Below are 14582 nucleotides of genomic sequence, written 5' to 3'. Positions count from 1 at the left end.
GAGATTTTATCCTAGGGTACAGGTCATGTGTAACCTATAAGGCTGTACAACATAACACCACCACTGAGTGGTGACTGAATGGATGGACTTTTCTTTTGGTAGTGTTGCTTTGAATACATTTCTGACGCTATGCAAATAATTACACCGTCTCTGAATAAATAACAATAATAATTTGTCAAATGATAATTTTATTCCTGAGAAAAAGCAGATTATTATCATTTGCATCTGTGAAGGATGAAAGATAAAACCTTTATTTCAATTCAGCAGCAGTATCAAAAGGAAATTACCTTTTTTCAAAATCCTTTTGGGCCAAGATGAAAATAGAAACTTCTGTGTCTACGATCTGTTGGTATATTAAAATTCTGTTAAAACCTTAGGGGATTTAATTTACTCAACAACCACAATGCTGGCAGATTGCAAGAAAAAAAGAGCAACATGAATACATGTTTGAGGTTAGCAATTTCACATGTGTATATGTAATGTCACAGACAGATATGCTAGCCACCTTTGTTAAGTTTAATAACTTAAGTAGTTAAGAACATAAGAACTTAAGAAAGTTTACAAACGAAAGGAGGCCGTTCAGCCCATCTTACTCATTTTGGATCTTATTATAGTTTACATAAGTTTACATATAATATAAGTCAGACTTATTGGTCAACAGTCAGCAGTCATAACTTACCCTTGACCAAAATATAATAATACAACAAAAACTGAATTTGAGATGGCTCTGCTTTGCTCCAATGGCCTGGATAAGACCAGCCTCACGTCCACTCTCCTTTAAGGATAACATTGTACTCTCAGGAATAGAGTGCTTTTTAGAGAACAGTATGCTATTCAAAATGTGTAATATATAAGATGAATAATAGGCAACTGAAATTGCTTGCCTGTGGGACACTACAGCAAACATGCTCAAACAAGAGTAAAGCCAGCCACTAACTTTCCTACCAGTATCCAGTGATGCATATATTAGCTTTTCTTAAGCAACATTGAATATGTGCTAAAACTACTTGTAGTATGAGAGACCAGATGGTCATGAGTTTTAGTCCCTGGTCCTTTAAGCTTCATAAGCTTCATACAAAGCTTACATTACTATCAGCTGTTGGTAACTTCATAAAATGTATAAATGGCTATTATACAGAAATGTGATACATACAGGAAATTACCCTTGACCTTGGTAACTCTGGTAACTCTGGTTCATATTGGATTATAAATGGAACAGGCCGCATGCAGTTTGATATCAGAACGTGATGACACAGATTTTTTTGTGCATGTAAAGTATGTCCTTTGGAATAGATCTTAATTACATACTCAGTGAAGCAGAGTAATAATCATTTTGCCTTTAACCTCTGATGTGTGACCCTTATAATTTTCTTAGAGGCAATGGTTTTAATCAAGGAGACACATTTGAATAATGAAGAGATATCCAACAGGGCCAAGCATCTGCAGTGACCTACAAATTATTAAAAAGAAAAAAGGCATTTAACAGATTAGATGTCAGTGTGCATGAGAAATGCATGATATATTTAATAAATGTTACCTTTTGACCACTGCCAATTACTTGTTTTCTTGATGCAAACCAGTCTATGAATACCACCAATGCCATCCACTTAATAGGGATGTAGAATAGTTTTTTTCTATTACTGATGGAACATTTATGGAACATTTAATGTATGCTTGCAAACAGATTTAAATACATTTGTATCATCTTTGAATAAATATCTTCATTTATTTTTAGAAAATGCAATAAATCACAAGGTTTAAATATTCACAACACATAACAAGTCATTTAAAACTACACTGGAGTGAAGGGTTATCCATCAGGTGTTTTCTTTCAGATAACAGTTAACGGCGGAGACGACTCACTGCCCCCTATGGTTCTCCCTCCACCGCTGCAGCAGTCCACTAGGCGTCGACATCCTAGCCCACGAGTGGCCCAGGACGCTCTTGTACGCATTCCCGCGTTGCTCCCGACCTTCCCGAGTGGCGTCTAGACGTGGTATTGGAGGCTCTCACTAAGGCCCCAGTTGAGCATCACTGATGTCAACTGAGACAGTTTATGCCCGCTGGTGAATGAAAGTTCTTAGGTTTATAATACATTTACACAGCTGTCAAATACTTTTTCATTCAATTTTTTTTTTTATATAATTAATGATTATCATAAGAAGCATATTGCATATCTGGGGAGATCAGCATTAACTGCTTCTATGACACATTTCAGGAAATTATTCTTTGTAATTCTGTTTATTATAACATAGGCAGTCTTTAGGATAAGATCAACATTTGTGTGCCTTTTATTTTACCCTGGATAAACAAATATGGATTTGAGTTGACATTCACTATTGATTATGTCTAATGCTTGCAAAGTGATTGTCTACAAGATTAATAGGCTCCCTGTCATCTAATATTAAAATGTTGGACGGTGTTGTAAGGGTGGAGGAAGTGATTAAATAGCTGTCATTTTTGTTACAATAAAACAAGTGACATATTTTGTTTGTATCCTAGTCATAATGTTGGGTTTCATTTTTGTATTGCAAGTGCATAAACCTAAGCCATTTGTTTTGCTACTATATATATGATAATGCAATCAAGTTAAAGAAAGATAACTCTTGTTTACCCTAAGAATATGAAAAGCATTTGAAATGTATAACTGGCACATGTCACTTTCATTCTCAACATTTGAAAATAGTAGCATTATTAGTAAAGTGTTTCTGTGTGATTTCTGTGTGGATGCGTAGTTTCTAACTTTCCATTTGTACTGAATAAATCTGCACAAACAGGCTGTAGAAATCCTGATTCTGTTTGCGAACAAGCTTGATTCAGTCTGATTCACTGTCTATGAGGATTTGGCTGAACGGAGTTCAAAGTAAAGGCAAAGTCACTCCAATGTATTGGTTAACCCAGTACAACTATTCTTAGTAAGCTCCTAGATAATCAGAAGTAATGCTTTAGACTTTGACTAAATGAAAGTGTTAAACTGTTTAATACACCTTCTTTCTCATAAAAAGAAAGTGTGCAATGCCTTTATCGCAGGGGTGAAATTCTACTGGTACTGGGACATATTTTAAGGCTGGTACTGGGTACCAGGACTTATTGTATATGCTTTTCATCCAGCGCGCATTCATTCCATCCACTCTTACAGTTTTTTATTTTACACAGTCCACCAGCGTTCTGTTAGAAAACTCGTCACAGAAACAAAACAATCATTAAAATATTCTGGAAATGAACCAATGACAATGGATGATCTCTTTACCTTAGTTCATGACAGACAGCTCATGAGGAGAGGTTATTTGGCAGCTTTGGTGCCAATCATTATTAAACCAATCGGTCAGTCTCATCCGCTTATGGATTTATATGATTGGTGAATAAGTCAGTTAGCTAGTTTAAATGGTAACTTCCAAACATGAACTAATGGCTATGTTAGTGGTATACTACACTTGCTCCAGAAAGTCATACATTCAGATTTCAACAAGATGAAAACACCAGATAATCTCTATCTACATGTGACGCTGGATCTGGTTGTTCAGATTTAGACATACAGAAAAACAAATCAGGTCTTTCTGGTTAACGGGCAACAGCCAGGGGTGATTTCACCTATCAGATATCTTCCCCACTCAGGCGTTCTTCGTTTAGTGCTCTTGACACTCATATAAAGTTTAAATGTGCTCCAGCAAAGCCGATTCACACTACATAAGTAATGCACAATCAACACCTTGAAAGCACATGACTGTCATTCACTTAGTCACAAATGTGTGATGATCGCGCATTATTTAGGCAGTGTGACTAGGATATTAATATTAATATTAACTACCCATAACTGTGATGTGTGATAATATTTACATTTATTAAATGTCAAAGTGTCTATATATACTAACAAATTTTAACCCAATTTGTCTACCCATTTGTGCACTCAGAATACATTAAAGTAATGTATTGTATACTGTGAATATTATATTCACTAAAACTACCCCTTGCCAAAGCACCCCCTTTAATCTCTGCTATTAATCAACAATGGTCCATTCGCATACAGCACACAGCACTATGCTCCCATGGAGATCCCACAGCCTTTTCATTTTCAGGTTTTGTCATGATAATTACCATGCACATTGCAGAGGAGTTTCCTGTGTTTTTTTTTTTTCTGCATAAATCATTTTATATAATTGTGTGTGACCTATTTTTGGCTTTTAACAGTAGTACTTGGGAATAAGAAGTGCAAAATGATATTCACTGTATATAAAGAGATTCAGAGGGGTATGGGGGAGTCAGCATGGGTAAAGTTGCAATAATAAAGTATTGAAGGAAGCCATTAACAAACTGTGAACGTGTGGTTTGCAGTTTTCAGGTCAATAGGTGATACTGACACAAAGTTACGATTCAAAACAGTTCTTTATTTTTCCTCTTTTCCTCTGTTTGAGACTGTGAAATAATAATGCTGACTCTACCCAACAATGGGTATTGTCAGCGTTTAAACCACGGGGTTCAGGCCTGAAATAATAATACACAAAACAACACACAACAGAGACAAGATCACTTCTCCAGACAGTGAGTGCTCTGAATGCAGGTGCGGTGCAAGGTAATCACAATGACAAGTTGGTGCAGCATAGTCCGGGCTCAATGCTGGCCTGTAGCGTGTTAGCCGTCTATCAGTGACAAGCCTGTAGCGTGTTAGCCGTCTATCAGTGACAAGCACAGACAGTTAGTTTCCACAAAACGAACAAACACTTAACACTCACGATTGGATTTACACAGTCTGTTTCCTTTTTGGTCAAATCTCGTAACCACATCAAAGGAACAGATTACATCGTCACATCCCCAATTATACCCTCAGTCACGCCCCCTGTGATAGCTAGTTCAATCACGTCTCCTCCAATCCATGACTGACACATCGCGGACCGCTTTAGGACGATGACTTCGGGTATTGTGACTCCACCCCCTTCCTGGCCAGCTGGCTTCCGACTGACCCTGGAATGAAGTGCCAGACCAACCAGTACGAGGCACTCTGTTCCTGTTAAACAGCGCTAGGATTCATTCGCTCTATGTCACACAAAATTATACCGAAACCCTATAGTTACAGTTCGTTCAAAATAATTTTTTGATAGTTAAAAAAGGTGGGAAAAAATGTACTCGAATAACAATGGTCTAAATGCTAATGCATTCATGAAGTAATACTAGTTCCATGTCACTCTGCAACACCAGAACCGGTGATGCATGAAATATGTATATTCTGTTTCCTGCCTGGGTAGTTTGTACAGGCAATATGTGAAATGTTATAGTTTTACACATTTCACAAAGAACAAAGCCATTAAAGGTACTATACATAACCTCATGTAGATGTTGTAAGGCAGCATTTCCCAACCGGTGTGCCGCGGAAGTTTGGAAAAGTAAAAAAAAAAAATGGAAAAGTCACACATGAGAAAAATAAATAAATGAAACTTATCGTTTATATAATCGTGAGAGTTATTTGCATTATTTTCTTTTACTGGCGAACCATCTTGCCCTATTCTGCTATGTCTCATGTGCAGGGAGAAACTTTCAAATCATGCCATGGTGCCAAGTAAGTTGAAACAACACCTTACAACCAAGCACCGTTCTCTTTTCACTGTATTTAAGGTATTATGCATAGTTTTTTTTTTTTTTTTTTACTGTATATCATGTATTATGCAGCATTTCTCTGTATTTAAAGTATTATGGATTTTCTTGTTGTTACTGCATCTTGTAAAGCGCTTTGTGATGGTGGTCCACTAAGAAAGGCACTATATAAAATAAAGATTGATTGGTTGATTGATTACTTCCTCAGCTCTCTGCACTGTTCAGCAGCTCTCCCCTGCTGCTGTTAATCGCTCCTCACTACAGCAGTGTCGGCATCGTCGCCCTCAGTCAGCAACCACTTTTCTATTCTGTTATCAACAAGCAATACCTTGATCACCATTAACTATTTGTATTTTATGCATCTGTGACCCCTGCCCCTGTGTTTATTTTGTATTAGTATTATTTTAATGTATTGTTTAGTGTGTTAAAACACAATGTTTCTTATTGTTTTACAGCATGGATGGGGTTAAAATGGGGGTTAAAAATCCAATTCATTACTAAACTGGAGATGGTCACATGTATAAAAACCTGCAGCTTTGGCTGAACGAGGTTGGGTTGTCCAGAGGAGGAAAGAGACAAGTAAGAACGGAGATTAAAAATATAAGCAATTGCTACCAGTGCTGGTTGTACACCAGCAAGATACTTGTTTAATATTGTTTAGTTTAGTAGATTTAGTAATGGCTTTGTTTTATGATTTGTCTATTTTGTTTTGGCCATCGTGCCTTTTGTTTTGAAAAGTGTTTTGTTCAACCTTTTTATTTGTTATTAAAACGCACAGCAGTGCATTCAACCCCAGTACTGTGTCTTGCATTTTCTGGTCTGACATTACCCATCAGCCATCCTTTCCACAGCATCACAAAGCCATGACGCTGCTTTATTCTCTTGCTTTGAGTAGGCAGTGAGAATTGAATTTGCCCCTGTTATATTGCGTTTGTTTTTTATATCCTTTTGATCCCTCATCAAGAATACAATAAATCAAGCACTACACTCTCCATATCTAATCCTTTTTTTCCACATCTTAGTCAATGGTACTTACAAAACATTGTTTACTTCCTGCTATGCTCACTGATTAAATATAATTTCCATTTAATGGAGCTGAGATTGAAATTCATATCCATTCAAAACCATGACATCAACAATCCCATGCTGTCATTATTTTTTAATCGGTTATTTACCCTGGCTGCTTTGATGTAAAAAGAAATTTCATGGGGAAACATTTTTTTTTCTTCTTACCTTAAAGCTTCACGTGACCTTTCAGACACCTGTTGTGATTTATGTAAAGATTATCAAAAGTATTAATGATTATGTACCTGCTGTGTTAAGTGCCTTTTTGTGTGCAAGGGTGTAAAGCTAAAGTTACATTTTGTCAGCATATTGCAATTCAAAACCTGGAAGAAGCTGCTGCAGCAGCAATAATGTCACTGTAGGTTTTACTGATAAAAAATAATAATCTATAAGAAATATGTTTGGTCTGATCCCTGGGAAATTATTAAAATCTCTAGCAGCTTTAAATTAACTTGTCAGCTTAATGTCAAAGCTCTCATTTTGGGTTTTAAAGAAGGTAACATTTATTGACTGTTTCAGATATTTCTGTTGCTTTGCGCTCTGATAATTGACAAAGGCGGGGAGACATGTGCTAGACTTGCAGCAGTAGTCATAACAGACAAAACAATTAAGATCGAAAATGCTTTGAAACTGGTCATTTTCATTTTCGATTTTCGATTTTTTTTTTTTTAAACTGAGGTTCTATCATATAAATTGACCTCCACCCCTTAATTTCCTTCAAAGATTTGGCAAGTAGCCTGTACTCTGTTTACCTTTAATTACTTTTTAAACCCCCTTAGAGAAAACCAGTTCTGACTTCGGTTTCCAAAAATAGGTTGGTTTGCAAAATAATTTCTTGGATGTATTATATGAAAAAGTATGTTACTAACAGCTGACAGCTAATAATGGATTTTGAGTTCAGGCAGCTTAAAGATGAGTTCCGTTAAGAACAAAAAACAGCATCCTGTAACAGGATCTGTGGTATTGAAAAACATATTTGAGAATTTCAAAGATGAGTTGGTTACAGTTATTTTTAGATGCATAAACACTTGTCTGGGACAATAAATAAAGTTAAATAATACAGTACAATGAAATCCACTTATAGAGTTAAATGTGGCAATTGTGCACATTTTACAATTTGACCTGCTCTGACACTGTGCTTTAGTAATACACTTTAACATTATTTTACAGTGGTCTTCAGGGTACTGTATACTGTGGCTTAAATCAAAGCTTTTAAGGTTTTGCATTATGTCAGAAGCAGCTGTCCTGAAATTATTAAGAAATGGAGTGTGAACATTAAAGTATATGTGAAATGTCTGGCATTTCTGTGAAACTGACACATGAAGAGCAACCTCACTTTATATCATTAAGACCCTTAAATGTAAAAAGAAGCTTTTTTATAGCTTTAAAGATGGTTTCATGGCCAAAGGATTTGCAATACTGGAATTTTATTGAGCATTATAAAATAAATGTTTTCTAAAATGATCAATAAAGTCTTATTATTATTATTATTATTATTATTATTATTATTATTATTATTATTATTATTATTATTATTGTGCATTGCTAATATACAGAGCAAAGCTGATATTTAACTTAACATTGTTTTTTTGCTAATGTTAAATTAATTTGTTATCTTGTTTTTATTAAACAAACAAAAAATATTAATAGGAATAAAGAACCTGCACAGAGCCCTGCATATCCTTCGTTAGCATACTTCATGTTTTCGTGATGCCCCATCTTCAGTGTAGTTCAGCCAAATCTCCCAAACTTACCAACTAGCAAACCTTTCTTTTTAAAAACTAGAAAATCCTTAGCTGAGCAGTCCTTGGGCTGTATCAGGGAAGGATTATCAAGGATTATAAAGGATTCTGAAGTTTAGATACTCAGTATTTCCTTTACTGTCAGGCAGCTACACTATTTGTTTGGATAAACAATAAACAGATAGTTTCATGTGTTATACAGAAAATAGATATAAACAAACAACATCAAACACCCAATAGTAATTACTGTACAATAAAGGCATATTGATACAAGACAGTGAATGTTTCACAGTGATGGCCGTCACACAGACACAAAAGAGAGCTGACATCACCAACTGTCCAGCTCTAAACAGCTAAGTATTTAACATTATCTATTAATCTGTACTAGGGCTAGTTCACATACTCTAGTAGTCGTGAATTTCTCTGTATAATTTGAATTGTATGTTAATAATAAAACCTGATTACTGTGATTTGAAATGTTTTTGTCGTGCCTGGTGCTTCTACTCTCAGTGTCTCATTAAATATTAAGGCAACAATAAGGATTGTTTTCTTACAGCTGCATCACATTACCTCAGGTTAGCCGGCTGGTGTATTGTCAGGACATACTGTCCATAACAAAAGATCATATTTCTATTCTTTTTTTTTAGTAGCTTTATTCTTTTTTAATGGCCTTTTTGCATTGCCTGTAGTGTTGTGTTCTGTTCACAATTAGTTTGAGTGGTGCTGGGTTCTATTGCTCCAATATTGATTATTTTTCCTTAAATGACCCTTTACCTGGCTTTGAACTTGCTTTGAGCTTGTTGGGAGAATCCTAAGAGCTGGGACTGACTGAATAACCTTCCTCATTCTAGTCAAATCATGTAATAAGATAAGAACCTGCAATGGTGAAAATCGGTTTCTGTAATATCATTCTAAAGTCATTTTAAACACTACACTTAAAACAATATAAGTTTCATTAATACTAATTAAATTGATTGTTTTCAGTAATACATTTTTAGAATGTATGTGACCTTTCGACCTTCAACTCTTCCAGCCACACTTTCTCTCGCTCTGTCTTTTATTTGTGATGTTTCACACAACATCACGTTTATGGTAAAAGGACTCATATGGCTTCATAAACAGAAACAAAACAAGCACAGATTTTAATCTTCCCAACTCCCACTAGGGAACAGATTAATTATATTGCCACTAGCACTTTCCGTAATGTCCTCTGGTAGAACAACTAATCACATTTACACTTTGATCTTCTTTGTCAGTATGCATGGAAGAAAGCACTTATAGGCTATCTTTTTTAAAGTGGCTGCCTACGGGCAAACCAATTTAGTGGGATCAGAACTTAAATTGATATCTAATCCACTAGTTGTGTGTAAAACTGTGGCGTGTAGCTTCAGAACATCGATCCTTTAAATGGTTTGGCCCTTGGCCATTTTAAAGCATGTTAAATGGGGCAGAATTTTCTCTGTCCCTGCTATTGAGGATGTTGGGGATTATCTTTGAGTAATTTGTAATAATCATGTACAAATGGGAAAGCAGAGAAAACATTTCTCCTTTATTTACCACATCTCCTCTAAAATGTCTTAGAAAACAAGGTCCTGTGCCAACAGTTATGATCTCCACACTACTTTGTTCTTTGACTGTGACACATTATCTATTGTAAGAGTGTCCAGAATGGACTCATATTTTACTGAACAAAGGTGTGTGGATATGCAGAAGTGTATTTGGCCACAGTCAGTCATTTTCTATTACAATATGCAAAATAGGTAGAATGTAGCCAACTGCACAGGATTCCTGCCAAGGTAAGAAAATACATTTTTGACTTGCATCAGGGCAGAGTCTCATTTAGTTGACTCTCAGCTGATCCAACTGCAGTTGAAAATGCAACCCAGTAGTGAAAAGTCCACTAACAATCATACAGTTTCTTTCCTAAAAATAGGGCTTGAAACTATAAACTACAAACTATCCTTAATACTGTCCTTGAGGGGATGCTAAAATACAATGCCTGTACGATCAGGATTAAATGTGATTATAAGTCTTATATCAAATATTGAGAACAGAGAAGCATACATTGGGAAGTGAGCTGTACACCCCTTAAAATTAATGCATATGATAGTCACCCCACTGTAATTATGAAGGCATGGCATAAAATTAAGGTTTATTTTGGACAAAAAAGGAATACTTCTGAATGTTTCCAGAGTCACTCACAGTTTAGGCTCACACAAATAGTATCTAGGCAACAAACTTGCTTTGATATCAGCAGGTCAGATCTGTGCTCATTTGTTTTCAGGTTCTATCCATGGGGTATGCTTCTCGTCTCAATTTTTCATTCACCAGAATCAAAGGCTGCTGTATTTTGTGATGTCAGTAATTTTTCAGTGTTTTTCATGTATGCAGTACTGGTGTGTTGATCTCTACTGTGTCGTCTTGAAAGCTATTTAAATAATTGCATCCACTCAGTTTGTAAAGTGATTGACTGGAAGAGCAGGGCACATTTGTCTATTTTACCAATCAATAGACTGGACAAGAAAAGGTGATGAGGTTAGGCTGTCATTTTATTTGCAGATCACACAAATCTGTGCTATAGTTAACCTAAACATGAAATAACTGTTTTTTCTAGTTTCCATTGTGCTTGTTTCCACATGTTCAAAAGACACACGTAAAAAAAAAAAAAATAATAATCTAGTTTGCCTACTTGGAAAGCAAAACTGATAATCTTTTTTTTTTATATGAGGACAGTTCCAGGTCTAATAATTTCGATGTAAACAGCTTTATTTCCATTTTGACTGAATTTAAAGACAATGTACAAGTAAAAGATAAATTGTAATTTTACAGGATAATTTACTGTTGCTTTGCTTTTCAACAAAATGTATTGTAAATCTTTGTCTGTAACATATGTTAGGCATAAGCTGTGTTATAAACACACAAAATGACTGCTGTATACCCCCAGCGGAGACAAAGAAAGACAAAAGAGTTTAGTTATTTTTCCAAAGATTTTTTTTCTTCAAATACAAGAAATATGAATTTTATTTGTATATTAATCATACTTGCAGAAATTGCTATACTCATTAGTATTCTTTTGTATACATTATGAGTATTCACTTGTACTTGTTATTCGGCACGGCCCAATAGTGGTATTATTAACATATGGGCAGCAGTGTGGAGTAGTGGTTAGGGCTCTGGACTCTTGACCGAAGGGTCGTGGGTTCAATCCCAGATGGTGGACACTGCTATACCCTTGAGCAAGGTACTTTACCTAGATTGCTCCAGTAAAAACCCAACTGTATAAATGGGTAATTCTATGTAAAAAATAATGTGATATCTGTATAATGTGATATCTTGTAACAATTGTAAGTTGCCCTGGATAAGGGCGTCTGCTAAGAAATAAATAATAATAATATAATGTTCAGAGTATTCTCTGATCTCCACAAAAGACCATTTTATTCTTTTTTTTCTTGCAAAAACACTTAACTCGAGGCTTCCTCACAGTCCACAAAAAAAAACATTTGAATGTTGTTCTGATATTTAAAGACACAGTAAAACTAATCATCCATGACTGACGATTAAGATATCAACTAAAACTGGTTGGATATTTAATTAATTTACATACCAAAGAACGCCTGCTTTTTTATGTTCCTGCTTTGCACTCTATTTCCCAGCTTTGAAAACCAAATGATTATAGGAAGCTGTATGGTCCAGTGGTTAAAGAAAAGGGTCCTTCTGTAACCAGAAGGACCCTGGTTCAAATCCAAGCTCAGCCACTGGCTCATCATGTGACCCTAAGCAAGTCACTTTACCTCCTTGTGCTCTGTCTTTCGGGTGAGACGTTGTTATAAGTGACTCTGCAGCTGATGCATAGTTCACACACCCTAGTCGCTGTAAGTCACCTTGGATAAAGGCATCTGCTAAATAAAAAAATAATATTATATAACAGTTTTGTTGTAGCTTTTTGTTAATGTCAAAGGGCAGAGACAGTAATTAACTTACTAAAAAAATCTAATGCTTATTATCTATGGGTAAAATAAAACATAACAGGCAGGTTATCACTGTATACATTTCAAACAAATAGAGTATACATGTTATCTGTAATATTCTGTATCATAACCTCATAATTACTTTGAACATAAATGTCATCTGATGACCCACTTTATGGAGTGATGTTGTATGCATGTGAATGAAGGAGGATACCTTATAATTGAACAACCAATGAAGTAATGAAAAGCTATCTCCAGAACATACTCAAAAAAAGACAAGCATCACCTCTTATGCTTATCATTGCTTTCTCCCACGTGGGGTCCAGTGAGAGGCTTCAGGGATATGTCTGTTTTTTAAATGTATTTATTTATTTAGAAGGTGAACAGGGAATAATTACTCACTGTGACATAGGTCTCATTTCCAGTGAGTTCCTGGTGCATTAGAAAATAGTTCACTGCTGCATCCTTATGCCATTTCTGCAGCTCACAGGAAACTGCTAAACTAGCAAGCAGTCCTAGTTCAGCACACTCAACTTTCTAAATCCCAGGCCACATCCCCTTTGTCTCTACATTACAGCCTCTGTTGTTCAGCCACACCTGGGGGATGGCTTTATAAAGAGTGCTCCTGAAGCTAAAAGATGCAAGTCTTTCATTGGAAGATAGACGCATGTCAGGGCATACTGTGCTGTGCCTTTTTGTGTTGCCAGTAGATATGATTCAAAATGTGTATATTTTTGTCCCCATGTGGCTACATTTTGTAACAGAAAAGATGGTTTGCCAAAAGTGACATGTTTTCTAGCAGATGTGGCACTTAATTTACCCAGGATGCAATAGAACAAGTGGCTTACTTGATTCTATAAGTCCTACGAAGAAAGCAAAACAGTTTAAGAGTAATATCTATAGACAGTCAAGTCTGGAATTTGAATTAATATGTCCAGAGTAATAATCATTTAAATCAAATCCATACTATACATTTACTTCAGAAAATTGAATTCCATAGCAGTAATATTAACAAGTTGAATATTGATGGGTAAAGAGCATGTGGACTGTTGACTGGATTAGATTTTTATGTTAAAATGTTAGCATTAACATGAGTGATATGTAAATCAAGCCTTAAACTTCATTTGGTTCTTGAATTAGGAACAAATTGAATATGGAGCTTTAAGTGTTTTACCCCAGAAACTGAACTGGCATCACAAAAGTGCTTCGAAGAAGATTGGGGGTTTAATTAGGGTTGATAAAGTTTGCATTTATTTGGAATTTTAATCAGAATAGTCTACTTTACATTGTGGCAAACAGGTCTTCAAATAGCCTTTGTTTGATACTTTCTCTGACAGTGTTTACTTCTATTTCTCGAGTCAGGCCCTTCCCTTTCCATCCAATTCAAGGGGCTGAGATGCCATTATTACAGTGGCACCGTATGGGAAAGAATCCTGACCCCACAACCCCAAGTAAAACGTGCATCTATATATACAATTGTGCTGGGATTCAATTACCAATTAATGATTCACTTGAATCCCAGCACGTGAACTAATCTGTGAAAACCCTGTGCTCACATATTAAGTACTTTAAATGCATGTGATGTGCAATCCCCGTGCCTAAATACAATTATACATTTTAAATAACTTGTGCTACACACACCCATTTATATACACCAACATTTACACACTACATACAACATAAAACACACAAATTCACACAGGGGTGGGGCACATTGCCACACCGATACACAAAGAAAAATATTCTGTAGTAATGTTGGGGATGAGCTGATTCCAAACTTTGTTCCCTGTAGTTTTTCTTCACTATTGGTACTAAGGTAGTACAGAGCTGGAGATGATCTTCAGTTAGTACCGTACTAGCTAGAACTCTACTTAGTACAGAACTATGGACTCAATTTCAAGTTCGTTGAAATACCACCTGAGGCTAGGTCAGGGAACATGCACTTGTGTTTACACATGAGGACAAGCTTTGATCAAGCGAGGGTGGAGAATGTAATGGATCTTCAACCTAACTCCTCTCAAGTTAATAAGAGGAGGACATATACCTACCTCTCATCTACAAAGCTTGCTATTTAGTTGTATGTTAAGGCCCTTTGTATGTTAAGGTCTGTCTTTGAGGTCTGCAGTTAGCATCCAGCCCTTCCTCTCCATTAAATTCAAAGCGGTTGAGATGCTAATATATTACAATACGATCTGATGTATATTTAACACTTATTTCCTAC

Source organism: Acipenser ruthenus, chromosome 14 (genome assembly GCF_902713425.1).
Source record: "Acipenser ruthenus chromosome 14, fAciRut3.2 maternal haplotype, whole genome shotgun sequence".
NCBI classification, from domain to species: Eukaryota; Metazoa; Chordata; class Actinopteri; order Acipenseriformes; family Acipenseridae; genus Acipenser; species Acipenser ruthenus.
This window is presented reverse-complemented; position numbering follows the sequence as displayed.